We start from the raw sequence: 15,230 nt of genomic DNA on the forward strand, positions 1-15,230 counted from the left end.
ATATGGACATCCGCAAAAAAACGTGCCATTAGGTGTGTTATCTGACCAAGTACTTATCGGATGGGTGTGCCTCATTGAGAACATTTCAATACCACCTAGGTTGATGTCTAAGAAAAGTGTTGTGCCCATTGGATATCCTTTGCATGGTCGATCGAGCATTAAATACTATTTTTGCTCGTGTCATGCACATCAGTAAAAAAACACGCTGCTAGGTATGTTATCCGATCAAGCACTTATGGGATGGGCGTGCCACTTTTCATGTAAGTCAATTCAAACTAGTTGAAGGTGTGTGCAAAGTATTGTGCCCATCGGATATGCTTTGCATTGTCGATCAAGCATAAAACACCGTTTTTGCCCTAGTGTCATGCACAACCATGAAAAAACACAGTCCTAGATGTATTATTCAAACTAGTACTTATTGGATGGGGGCTCCACTTTGCACGCTAGTCCGTTTAAACTACGTTGAAGGGCATGCAAAGTATTGTCACCATCAGATATGCTTTGCATGGTCGATCACGCATTATACACCATTTTCTCCCTAATGATATGCACATCCGTAAAAAAACATGCCCTTAGGTGTGTTATCTGACCAAGTACTTATCGGATGGGTATGCCTCTTTGAGAACATTTCAATACCACCTGGGTTGAGGTGTACGAAAAGTGTTGTGCCCATCGGATATCCTTTGCATGGTCGATCGAGCATTAAATACTATTTTTACTCTAGTGTCATGCACATTTGTAAAAAAACACGCTGCTAGGTATGTTATCCGATCAAGCACTTATGGGATGGGCGTGCCACTTTGCACGTAAGTTGATTCCACCTAGTTGAAGGTGTGTGCAAAGTATTGTGCCCATCGAATATGCTTTGCATTGTAGATCAAGCATAACACTCCGTTTTTGCCTTAGTGTCATGCACAACCATATAAAAACACGGCCATAGGTGTGTTATTCAAATAAGTACTTATCGGATGGGGGCTCCACTTTGCACGCAAGTCCTCGGGGGGGTCACTCATCATATGTAACCCTATCACGTGAGTTCAACAGAAGGACATTTTTAATATCTATTTTTTACAAAAGTTAATCTACATAAGGGAGTATTTAAAACAATTTTGGGAAAATTTTACAGATTTGTATAGAAAAAGGGTACATTTTATTAATGAAAATTTTACAAATAAGGGATTTTAGAAATAGTCCTTGAACACACGTGATATAGAGGGTTTATACATAGTGACTCCCCCGAGCGCAAGTCCGTTTCAACTACATTGAGGTGCGTGCAAAATATTATCACCATCGGATATGCTTTGCATGGTCGATCACGCATTATACACCATTTTTTCCTTAGTGATATGGACATCTGCAAAAAAACATGCCATTAGGTGCGTTATCTGACCAAGTACTTATCGGATGGGTGTGCCTCATTGAGAACATTTCAATACCACCTAGGTTGATGTGTAAGAAAAGTGTTGTGCCCATTGGATATCCTTTAAATAGTCGATCGAGCATTAAATACTATTTTTGCTCTAGTGTCATGCACATCCGTAAAAAAACACACTGCTAGGTATGTTATCCAATCAAGCACTTATGGGATGGGCGTGCCACTTTTCATGTAAGTCAATTCGAACTAGTTGAAGGTGTGTGCAAAGTATTGTGCCCATCGGATATGCTTTGCATTGTCGATCAAGAATAAAACACCGTTTTTGCCCTAGTGTCATGCACAACCATGAAAAAATACGGTCCTAGGTGTGTTATTCAAACTAGTACTTATTGGATGGGGGCTCCACTTTGCACACAAGTCTGTTTAAACTATGTTGAAGGGCGTGCAAAGTATTAGCACCATCAGATATGCTTTGCATGGTCGATCACGCATTATACACCATTTTCTCCCTAGTGATATGCACATCCACAAAAAAACACGCCCTTAGGTGTGTTATTTGACCAAGTACTTATCGGATGGGTGTGCCTCTTTGAGAACATTTCAATATCACTTGGGTTGAGGTGTACGAAAAGTGTTGTGCCCATCGGATATCCTTTGCATGGTCGATCGAGCATTAAATACTATTTTTACTCTAGTGTCATGCACATCTATAAAAAAACACGCTGCTAGGTATGTTATCTGATCAAGCACTTATGGGATGGGCGTGCCACTTTGCACGTAAGTCGATTCCACCTAGTTGAAGGTGTGTGCAAAGTATTGTGCCCATCGGATATGCTTTGCATTGTCGATCAAGCATAAAACATCGTTTTTGCCTTAGTGTCATGCACAACCATGAAAAAACACGGTCCTAGGTGTGTTATTCAAACTAGTACTTATCGGATGGGGGCTCCACTTTGCACACAAGTTCGTTTCAACTACGTTGCAGGGCGTGCAAAGTATTTTCACCATCGGATATGCTTTGCATGGTCGATCACGCATTATACACCATTTTTTCCCTAGTGATATGCACATCCGCAAAAAAACACGCCCTTAGGTGTGTTATCTGACCAAGTACTTATCGGATGGGTGTGCCTCTTTGAGAACATTTCAATACCACCTAGGTTGAGGTGTACGGAAAGTGTTGTGCCCATCGGATATCCTTTGCATGGTCGATCGAGCATTAAATACTATTTTTGCTCTAGTGTCATGCACATCTATAAAAAAACACGCTGCTAGGCATGTTATCTGATCAAGCACTTATGGAATGGGCATGCCACTTTGCATGTAAGTCAATTCTACCTGGTTGAAGGTGTGTGCAAAGTATTATGCCCATCGGATATGCTTTGCATTGTCGATCAAGCATAAAACACCGTTTTTGCCTTAGTGTCATGTACAACCATGAAAAAACACGGTCCTAGGTGTGTTATTCAATTAAGTACTTATCGGATGGGGGCTCCAGTTTGCACCGGAGTCTGTTTCAACTAGATTGAGATGCATGCAAAGTATTGTCACCATCGGATATGATTTGCATGGTCGATCACGCATTATACACCATTTTTTCTCTAATGATATGCACATCCATAAAAAAACACGCCATTAGGTGTGTTATCTGACCAAGTACTTATCGGATGGGTGTGCCTCATTGAGAACATTTCAATACCACCTAGTTTGAGGTGTACGAAAAGTGTTGTGCCCATCGGATATCCTTTGCATGGTCGATCGAGCATTAAATACTATTTTTGCTCTAGTGTCATGCCTATCCGTAAAAAAACACGCTACTAGGTATGTTATCCGATCAAGCACTTATGGGATGGGTGTGCCACTTTGCATGTAACCTATAGCATAACATTCCAGTGTGCAGTAACGAGTCATCCCTCTCTCTCATCAGCTTTTGTTTTTCTTGCGGTCGGATCCACGGTGCGTAATGCTTTGACAATTCAATTACGCTTCATAGAATCTGGATTGTTAGAACCTCCTGGCGTTGCATGTTCTCAGCTATGGCGTCTATACTGTGAAATGCGGTGCACTATCTGTGCACGGTGATCAGAATTTCTGGCAATTTTTCCAACCTATTGGTTTTTGTCTGGCTGTGCTGCAGAATACCGCGGGAGCATTTAGATAACCTCATCAGAAGAAAACCTTAGTGCACTGGTTTGTGGGCTATAATATCATTACCTTAGTGCCAGCCTACGACACCAACGCCAGCATCGGCTTCGGTTTGGTAGTCGCGATGGATCTGCCTCTGACCCTTACATCGGATCCTAACTCAACATTGTTGGGCGCCGAGAGGTGTTTGGCGTCGATTCTCCACGACAGTCCGGGTTATGTAGGAAATCTCCATCTCTGCACTGTCACTTACAACTACGGTGGCTATAAGGGCGCGTATTCGTTACATGGAGAAGTGAACATCGATCAACTGAGCAGGTGGGAGTTGGGAGTAACGGGAGGCACGGGAGATTTCCGAGGAGTCAAGGGTTATGCTGTTGGATCAATTCTTCCGACCAATAGCACAACGCATATTGCGTACCATTACTCTACACATCTCTATTTCCCAGATCCACCCATGAATGGGAGGCCAACTCCCGACCTCATGAGAGAATGAGAGCTCGTGACTCGTCTAACTGCATATTGAAATCGTCCATTCGGGCGTCAAAAAAAGGTCGCCTGTTATTTATTGCCCGTCGTATCGCGCATGTGTTTCTCTCGTTAAGATGCGCGTGAAGCGACAAGTTACAATTACTTTCCCTGATTCAAGCTGCCATTCGGAGTCTATTCTATTTCTGTTTGCCAAGTAGCTCGATCTGTACTACATTACCATCTCCACCGGATCGGTATCCTCTGCAAATACCGTAAAAATTAGCATGCAGCATCACAGCATGATGTCGTTGCCAAAATGTGGTAAATGTTCCGAAAGCCTCTTCTCAAGGTACGTTCATTCTGGAAAAACTCTACTCCTTGTAATGCGTCCGTTTCCTTCAATAAACTAACTGGCTCCCTCTCTCTTTCCTTTGCTTCCCTTGCTCTCTGTTTACTCTCCTCTGCCCTCTCAAAGATCCTTGTTTTGGCACGCCAAGCCCTTTCTTGAGCATAGCGATCATAATTCTGACGTGGATGCTGTTGAGATACGTTATGCAATGCATTCGCACCAATGTAGTGAAGCTCTGCGTCAATGTTTGGTTGCTCTTTCAGTTTGTATTGGCCTTCCGATCTGACGCTCATTCGACTCAGCTTCTAATTTGCTGTGTGTAGTCTCTTGATTGGTTTGCTCCCGATATTATAATTGTTGCTTGTAACTCAACTCTACTACGTAGAAACTTGTCGTTCTTTATGCATGACAAGGTGAAGCTATAGCTATTATCAAAGAAGGTACAACAAAACGCACACATTTCAAAGGAACCCAAACAAATGCATTATGATCAACGTCTATAAAACACTGCAACCATCCGATCGGAGACTTCGAAAATAATTACAAAAGCAAGAGGACAAAAACAAATCGTGTAGTATTGATTTTGATTCTCTTAGAACACGCTTGTCCTTTAGAGACCGACCAGACTTGGCACCCGGAAGTGTTACGAATGCCCCCGTCGAGGTGACCAATGCTCATTTTTCACAGCTTGCTCGTATAGCTCTGGAAGGGCGACTCAACAAATTAGGACACAATGACAATATCAGGTGTCAAATTTCGGTCCACTCGATCTAACACAGCCCGTGACGGATTGTACAAAATGTGAGTCTATTTGAGCACAGCATCACGGATGTAAGAGGAAGATGTATACCAAAGCGGGGGCTAGAGTCGTGTAGAGCAACTATACACGAGCGAGAATGTTGCAGTTTCGAACTGGTTTCTTGCTTGTTTTACCACGGGACGAGGTCCAGTACGGATTTCTCCCTAGAGAGTTTGTCATATTCTCTTTAGAGGCTTTCCCCAAGGATGCTAGAAGTGTTCAGTTGAGGCCATGGAATCGAGACACTTTAACTCCTCATTTGTTAGATTCGCAAATTGGGTCAACCCAAGCCTGTATGAGGATCTGTGCTAATTGAAGTGTATGGAATCACTCCTCTCCTCATGGTCTTGAGTGCCATTGGCTAGCGCAATATCACTAATGTAAGAGGGGAGGTTTGCAGAGCAACTATACACAAGCAAGAATGTTGCAGCCATGGGCAGAGTGCGATGAAAGAGTGCAGTGAAAGAGAAAATGGATCAGTGGAGGATTGACACATTGACCTATGGGGAGAAATGAAACGGTAATGTTTGCGCACAAGACATACATTCAATGGCCTTTCTAAACATCCAATGGATGAAAATTCTTCTATCATCCTAGCACCATTAAGTGAAACCTCTTGTTAATAGAGAAAAAGATATGCATAGAGCGTCAGCTAAGAGGGCATTTTCCCTAGAGAACTAAGAAATAGGTAGAATTTATGAGAGTTGGCAATGTTTAATGTCCAAAGTTTCACACTCCTTGCAACAATACTCGTCGCACTTTGTTGCAACAGATTGGCTCGCATCCCTCCAAATCCTCTCTCTCCCTATTTTCAAGCCTAATATCACCAAAATCCTTCACGTTTTCCATGAACTTATAGCTGATGAAAAAGGCGAGTCTCATGGATAAATTCTATTATTCACCTCCTTCGGAAATAGAGACTCAAAGTCCTTAACATGGGAATGCTCTCTTGTATTAAAAAACCATAAGTTACGATTTAGAAGTCCAATGAGAATGGTACAAAAGCCAAAGATTTGTGTAAATCATTCCTGTGGCAAAAGTTAGATTTGCATTGAGTTTTGAAAATTCACATTTATTGTAACTTCATTAACATAAGGGATTCATAATATCTTAATTCAAATAATTAAGGTATACTAAGTCCCCCTGGAGTACAACCCTATGTCCTACTAAAGTATAGTCATTGCCCTCACGTCCTCCTTGGCAACTACGTCGACTTCTCTGCTATCCTTCGCTTCTCCATGCCAGCTGCTATGGTTATACCTCAATGTGGCTACCTTGATTATTTCTTCTCCTCCTCATCATCACCTCAACTCTACCATTTTTGTCACCACCACTTGTTGGTATGGGTTCTCCATCACCCTCACTCCTCCCCTCCCTGCCTACACCATGCCTTTGCTACCACGCTTTTGCCTCCCCGCTTGAAAAAAAGTTGTTGTCAGTTGTACTGTGATCGAAGCAAAAGAAAGGTGGAGGAGATATACTATTAGTAGTGGACAAAAAACAAGAATCCAAAGCTCGCTACCAAAGCATGAATGTAAAGAATGTAACCAAGACTAGCATTTTGTTGCATCTGTCGAGCATCTTTGACATGGATTTTTTGCAAGGAGCATCATAGAAGCCACTTTTCATGATTATGGTCTTGTCTTTGCCTCAAAAAATGGCAACCTCACATATGAGTTGCACCAACATCTGTTAAAATTGAAAAACATTTTGATCCAGGTTGCATTACACAATATCCAGGATGCCACTGGATAGATATGGCATGTTGATATGGCCCTTGCCCCTAGAGGGTGAAGGACAAGTTAATGTAATGGGGTGTACCTAGGGGTACAATGGTTGTGTGCCTAAGTTAGGTGTGACTGATGATGTGTCAGTTTAGTAGGTGCGAATGAGTGAATCTAGGAGTATGGTGTGTGATTGAGAGATTCATGGAGATGATTGTGGATCTAGATGCTCACTATTGAGCTCACTTATGATGTAATCTATGGATGTACCCAGTGTCTATATAATGACACTCTCTCAATGAATACACTAGTTTCATTATTCATCTTGTTGCCTCTATCTTGTCACCGTGCTACTCCAACATGTGGTATCAGAGCCATACTTCCCTCCTTGATCCTCCTTGAGCCACGTCATCATCTTCCCCTTCACCCTCCACCTTCTTCTTCCATTCTTCCCTCTTCTACCCATTTTTTCTTAAGCTTGTTCTCCCTCTCTGTTGCACCATTTCACAAGCCCTTTTAGCTGAAGATTCCCCTTGATAGGGCACACTATGTGTTTAGAGGAATTGGGAAAATATGACCTACACAGCCCATGCCGATAGAATTGTTGCCCGACAAACTTTTATTTCATACGACCTGTAAAAGTGAAATTTCAACCAGTCCTCCTAGGCATAGTTGGGCGACCTTATGAGCTAGCTTCTGTTACAATTTGAGATCATTTGGTCCATTGAGCGAGAAGAAAATGTGAAAAAACTAGTCAAATTTGTAGCAACTCCAACCGGTGATGTGACATAGCATTGTGTGATTTCTTGCTGGAGGATCTTCTCTACTATTGAGGGCTTTTTTTGCCACCAAAATCCCCTTCATAGCCTTTGTAATCAAGGCGAATTCCACCCTTAGTCGATCTCTATCTCTATAGGTAGATTTGTTCATATTTTGGTCAAAGACAGTTGACTAGGTAATCAAAATTTGTGACTGATGATGTGTCGATAGTTAGTAGGTGTGAATGAGTGAATCTAGAAGTATGGTGTGTGATTGTGAGATTCATGGAGATGACTGTGGATCTAGATGCTCACTATTGAGCTCACATATGATGTAATCTATGGATGTACCCAGTCTCTATATAATGACACTTTCTCATTGAGTAAACAAGCTTCATTGTTCATCTTGTTGCCTCTATCTTGTCACCATGTTACTCCAACAAAGGGGACCCCTCAAGGGCCATATCGTCAATTGCATTTTGCTTGGTTGCACAAGGAAATACATTTTCCTTAGTAGACAAATATATAACTCCAAGAACCAGTGCAGTGGCTATCATAGATCTCCTTGTGTTTGCCAGTGCATTGGTCATCACAGACCTCCTCCTGTAATATGTAAAAATAGATAATAGAGCTATAACTCCAAGAACCAATGCGGTGGTCTCTCCAAGACAACCTTGAATTCTGGATGATGATAGGTCGCTAGGCCAAGGACTGCACTGAGGTGATGCTCAGAATGATAGATTGCATCTCATTATTATGCCAAAAACCAGCATGGTGGTCTCTCTGAGATAACCTATGATTTGCATGGGCACACTTCCTAGTGGCAGGTGGCAAAGCTATGACAAAAGGCTGCATGATGACAAGTGGTCAAGCCAGAGACTACGCTGCAGCGATGTTCAGAATGATAGATTGTGTATCATTATCATGCCAAGAACCAAGGTGGTGGTCTCTCCAAGCTAAGGTAGAATTTCAATGACTTGCATGGGCACGGTTGCCAATGACAGGTGGCAAAGCTACGGTAAAAGGCTACGCGATGATACGGTGTTCAGAATAAATAGATTGCATCTCATTATTATGCCAATGCGGCATTATGATGTCGGGAAAATTTCCAACGAGAGCATGGGTCTGCACAAAATTCAAAATTTCACCGAAGAGTGCATCGCATCGTGGCCCTAAAATGGCCCCAAAAATAGTTCTGCGATGGCTACACCTAAGCAAACATTAACCCACATGGCGCACAACCACCTTTTTCAATTGATGTTGACTCCTTCTTTCTCCTCCTCCTTAAACCAAGGCTTGGCTCCAATCCTGAATTCCCTTCTGTACTCCTCGTCGTCTAGAGGCTGTCCAATCACAGATTCTTATGGATCCAAATTAAATTATTTAGATATGAATGACAAAACATTTGAACGACTGAACATATTAGATATTCAGTAGAAGATAAATATATACTTACCACCCATGCCCTGTTGCCTAGTTTGCCACTGCTCCCGAGGTGCGAAGGATCTATTGTCTACAGGCGTATCCTTGCCGCCCTCCGCTAAGCCTCAAACACATTTGGATTCTCCTTGTGCTCCTTCTTTGCTATACTCAAATCTTTCAGGTCCGCCCACCCTGGCTTGTGCTCACCCTCCTTAATAGCCAGGCCTTAAGTCGTATCTACAAGACTTAAGGAGCTCTCCCATGCATGTAAGCATGGCATTTCCATCAAACTCATACCCTGTAGGGTTGGGAAATTGTCTCTCGAGGGCATCTATGATGGCCTCTTTGGCTCTATTATCTTGTTGTTTCCAAGGTACATTTGAATATATCCTTGGGGAAGTGGGTGCTCATCAACCTTTACATCGTGTATCTTGTGACCTACTTCCTGTCATCATCCTATATAACTTTCCCAATGTTGTTCACTTTGTAGGATAGGTCCTCAAGCAAAACAAAGTCTGAAGGATTCGCGGTGGATGGAGTAGCAGAGCTAGAGCAAGGGGTGGAGCAAGTGCTTAAGGATGAGTAGGGGAGTGAGTGGTCTCTAGGGTGATGTGGCCTACGTCTCATGAACAAGGGGGGACCTAGAGTAGTAGGAGTGTGCAAACTCTATCTACATCTCCCATGCTGCCACCACAGCAGCCTTGACCGTTACTACTCTTTATGGACCTACGATGTTGATGCTAAGGTGATCATGTAGATTCCTCCAAATGGGTAATAGGGGATGGATGTTTAGTAGGTAAAGCCATGAATGTCCCTAATCTACCCCCGAGGGGTGTAGGAGAGGGAACAATGGAGGTCCTTTGGCATAGGAGAGAGAAGAATCTTGCTGTATCCATGTCGCTCATGGCTGCGATGAACTCATCGGGACTCCCGATGATGCTATGGACGAACAATAAAGGAGATCCCCGAGGGGTAGTCCCCTAAGGAGTTGGCCCCTGGGGAGTCCACCCAGGGGTAATCCCGTAAGGAGTAGGCTGAGTGGAATCAAAGTTTTCTAGAGAGTAGAGTCCATGACATCTCCTCCTACGAGGGGTCTCATGATCATGGGGTAAGTGTTCTCTGGACATGCAACGTGATGACATGTCTAATTTGGGGAGATTGGGCAAACAACGACACAAACAAGAAAACAAACACAAACACAAGAGTGGGTAAGAAGCAAAAAAGCCAATAAATACTTACACTTTACCTAAAGGATAATTTACTACTTAAAACTCAAGTTCGATTTGGGGAAATTGGACAAACACTAACACAAACAAGAAAACAAACACGAACACAAGAGCGGGTAAGAAGCGAAAAAAGCAATAAATACTTACACTTTACTTAAAAGACATTAATTTACTACTTAAAACTCAAGTTCAATTTACTAAAACTATGAAAAATCTGTATTGATAAACAAAATTTGTATTGATAACAACATTGGTCTTGATAGAAAGATTTTATCATATATTATCATATATCTCCATAAAATACATTACCAGATGTATCCAAAAAGAGAATTCATAAACAAAATTTATCTCTAAAAGAGTATTCATAAACAAAATTTGTCTCCCAAAGAGTATTCATATACAAAATTTCTCCAAAAGAGTATTCATAAACAAAATTTGTCTCCAAAAGATACATTCTCCTGCATATGTTAAACAAAGAGGAGGTCTATTGCTCTGCAATATTATCACTCGTACTGTCCTCCTCCTCATGGATAGATGGGTCATTCGGGACCTCATCTTGCACATCTTCTAATATATACTGAAACTATTCTTGGACGATGTACCCATAGTCCAAGAAGAGTTGAACACAATCCATGATGTCTTTCACATTCTCCTCCTTGTTGGTTTTTGGCTTGAAGTGGTCCCTCCAAATCTTGCAGAGATCCCGTAGGTTGGTTCTTACAATCCTCAAGAAATGTGGCTCCCTTGACGATTAGTCTTGACCCCTCCCACATGTGTGCACTTCAACATTAAACTTTATCCAATCTTGCTCATGCAAAATTTTCTCTGCTACATGGGATAGCAGAGTATCCATGCGCTGAATGGTTGCAACATGGGGAAGAGGGTTTAGGTTTAGGGAAGACTGTTAGAGAGGAGGGTAGTCCATTTATAATCTATTGGGAAAAAACAACCAAATAGGAGCATTAAAAAAAATAAAATCATATCAGGGCACTCAACTAAGAACTGTAAAAAAAATTAGGGTACAGACAAGGTACAATCACATTCACTTCTATTCAAAAAATTAAGGGTACTAGCAAGCCAATATATATTGCACAAGCCAATAGACTCCAAAATGATAATTCTAAAAAGCTTTATTGCATCCCCTCTCCTTCATTTTGCAATCTTTCCCAATGACATCCACAATCACTTTATTCCGCTTTATCCTCCTTAGCAATTGTAATAGGTTTCTCCAGAAGATGTTGCCTATCCCAAATACCATGCCCAATTCTAGAGACGAAGCAAAGAAGATGTTGACGATGGTTGGGATGGATTATGACACCATCCACGCTTGCCCTAATGATTATATTTTGTTTCGTCATCAATATGGTGATTTGGTTAACTGGTTGGAGTGTGGAGCATAGTGCTACAAATAGGACTTGTTGGGGGAGATGATCCCAATGAAGGTATTGAGACATTTCTCCATCATCCCCAGGATACAACACATGTTCAGATGCAAGTCCATTGTGCAACTGATGATGTGGCATGCTAGATACCAATCCATCGATGACTTTTTGGACACCCACATGACACATGCATTTCCTAAAGGAATCGTTTACAAAGGACAATAAGCTTTCTGGACTCAAGTCTCATGATCGGCACAAGGTCTTACAGGTATTCTACATGCTAGCTTAAAACAAGAGTAGAACTAAGATTGTGATGCTTTCGTGTGTAACTTATATGATTGTGACACATTGTTATAACTCCTAAGTTGTTGCTTGGGTAGTTTGTCCTCCCAATTATAGTGAGAGGATGCTTATCAAAAGATGTTAGAAAGGCTATCTACAAGATCAGTGGCATTGTCAGGTATGCTTATTATCATGTCACCTTCATTAAATTTCATACAATTTTAAATGATCGGTTGAAAATATTCAATCTTACAGGTGCATCTAGAATAGGTGGATCTCACAAAAAGAGATATTGGTATTGAGCATCGAGAGGGCTAAGGTGTACTCCATTGAAGTTGTATGCTTGCTTGAGAAACACTTTCCCTCAAGCATTATGACAACTCAGGTGCACTTGCTTGTACATGTCGTTGATGAGGTCACCATTGCAAGAACCGTTCATAGTTGTTGGATGTTTTTCCTTGAATGGTTTATGAAAACTTTGAAGGGATTTGTAAGTCAAATAACTAGATCCAAAGCAAGCATGGCAGAGGGATGGCTTATGCAAGAGTCATTAGTATGCATCACAAAGTTTCTTGCATCCATGGATCCCGATATGCCAATTCTTGGAACATCAAGGATGATGATCGTGTCATTGTGGAGGTTCCTCAAGGTAAAGAGATTGAAAAAAAGATGAGCCAAGAGCAAAGAAAGAAATTTAATAAGTTTTGTGTCCTCAATATTCCCAAGATGCAAAGATGGGTGGAGAGATAAGAAGAGGCCAAAGCAAAAATAATAAATGAGAGGACAAGATTTAGAGTCATGCATAGGCAAAGGGTGCCATATCCACTAGAACTTGCTCTTCTCCCCAGACACATGTCCCATGATTGGCTACAAGAAGCTCTTCATGAAGCCAAAGATGATGGAGAGGAAGTAACTGATCGAGAGCAGGAGCTTGCTGTGGGATGTATGCCACATGTAAGTTTTTAACCTTTCTACTTAATTTGGGTATTTATGATCACAATCACTACAAAATGCATCCTCATTGTTTTAACCATGTTCTTTTGTAGTACAAAAAGTGCAGTGCATTGTGGTCACATGGATGAAATTCTCATGTGGAACACATCGATTCAAGGAGAGTCACATATGGTTGTGGAGTCATGGTTAATTTTGTATAAGATAGCCGAGCAAGTGCTTCTAATTTCAATCTTCTCTCCTCACTGTTAGATTAACACAACAAGACAAAGTACCCATAGACATGCACACAGACGCGTTTACTAAACTAAATAGAAAACTTACGAGTGCGTCGATTTACGCGTCTATTTTTGCATCTGGAGACCCGCGTCTATCAACGTGTCTATATATCAGACACATGCATGTATAGACGTGCACGTAGACGCTTAAATAGATGTGCTTATAAATGCATTTATAGATGCAAATATAAACGCTTGTCGAACAGACAGACGTGTATATAGATGCATTTATCGACGCACTGATAGACTCGGGGGGGTCACTCATCATATGTAACCCTATCACGTGAGTTCAACAGAAGGATTTTTTTTATTTCTAAAATTTACAGAAATAAATATACATAAGGGACTATTTAAAATAGTTTTCGAAAAAATTTACAGATTTGTATAGAAAAGGGGTACATTTTATTAATGAAATTTTTTATAGATAAGGGACTTTAAATATAGGCCTTGAACGCACGTGATATAGAGGGTTTATACATAGTGACCCCCCCGAGCTGATAGACGTGCTTTATAATATATATTTTTTAATTTACAGAATGCTATGTATGTTGTGTATGCTATATAGTTACAAGAATCCCATATCCACATTGTGTAATTCAATTCTTACATCCAACCGCATTTTAATTACAATTCCAAATAAAACATTACAAGTCCAAAACACAATAAAATTGAAAGCTCAAAAAGTGCTTGTATATACATATAGCACGAAGCTAAGCCACGTCATGTGGCTTCAAGTACAAAAAATAAGGAAGCTAAGCCACGTCATGTGGCTTCAAGTACAAAAAATAAGAGGAGTGTATATACAGGAGGCACGAAGCCAAGCTAGTGGCTTTAAGTACAAAAAAGAGTAGCTAGCACTACTTCTATGACTAATCCTCGTGGCCTTCCATGCTCCCTTCTACGCTCCGTTCTATGCCTCCTTCCTCGTCTTCCTCGTCGTCTTGTGCACGGGCCTGTAAACAAGGGACAACATATATCAATGTATGAAAAATCAAATCTTTACTTATAATTTTGGCATTATTTAATTACTTTCAAATACCTCGAGGGCCGCTCCAGTAGCCCGGGTATACTGCTCCTCAGTAATGAACCCATCATCATAGAAGTACGTGCCTCCATGTATCTCCTTTGCGATGGTGGCGATGGTAGGCTGTCTCCATAGGAGTAGGGTATCTGCCCATGATCTCAAGCTGCAAGACGACACACTTTGCGGAGGGATTAGTACAAAGAAACAACCTCCTAATAAACTACATAAGCAATATAACTTGAGATCGATACTTACAAATTGGGCCTCCCATGATTCAACATCCCCTGCTCCAAAATGCGCGCTTCCATATTCCTCCATCTGGAATACCTATTTCATTAATTTTGGACTCGTGCACTGTCCAAATTCATTTTGTGAGATAATTTTGGATAAAACATTAAAAAAAAAGAGGGTCTTATAAAACAAAACATTGAGTCAAAAAGAAAGATTTTAAAAAATCAAATTAGAAAAAATGACGTGAGATGTTATTAAAACTAGAGTTTATTAAAAATAGAGGACATCACATTGTTAAAAGAGACAAAAAGTAAGATTTTAAAAAATCAAATTAGAAAAAATGGCGTGACATGTTATGAAAACTAGAGTACATTTCAAAAAGAGCACATCACATTCGTAGAAGAAGTAGATCATATAACTCAAAGCCATATGGTGTCAAAAAACACCTTAATACAGTCTCTCTTATCTTCTTAATCACCCAAAGTCTAGAAGATCTCATCATTGGTATCTCTTATCTTCTCAACAACCCACTCTTTCACTACCTCCACAGCTGTATCCTCAACATAATTACATGCGAAGAGGAAATTTAAGCAATCACAAATTGTTCCTTTATAATTTCTCTGAGAGGCTCTTATTGTTCTCTCAGCATTTGCATCAAATCGCCCATGACGAGAGCTGCAATAATGTAGGTTACTTAAGAAGTCTAAGAGATCTTGTCGTGCTTTTATCATACGTCTTAAAAGTCTTTCACTCTCTGCTATCTTAAGAGTCTCCTCCCTCTCTGCGTGCCTTTGTGCATCAAATTCCTCTCTC

This window comes from Dipteris shenzhenensis, chromosome 17, assembly GCF_047967505.1.
Source record: "Dipteris shenzhenensis isolate YYH24624 ecotype China chromosome 17, Dip_SZ_1.0, whole genome shotgun sequence".
In the NCBI taxonomy this organism is placed as follows: Eukaryota; Viridiplantae; Streptophyta; class Polypodiopsida; order Gleicheniales; family Dipteridaceae; genus Dipteris; species Dipteris shenzhenensis.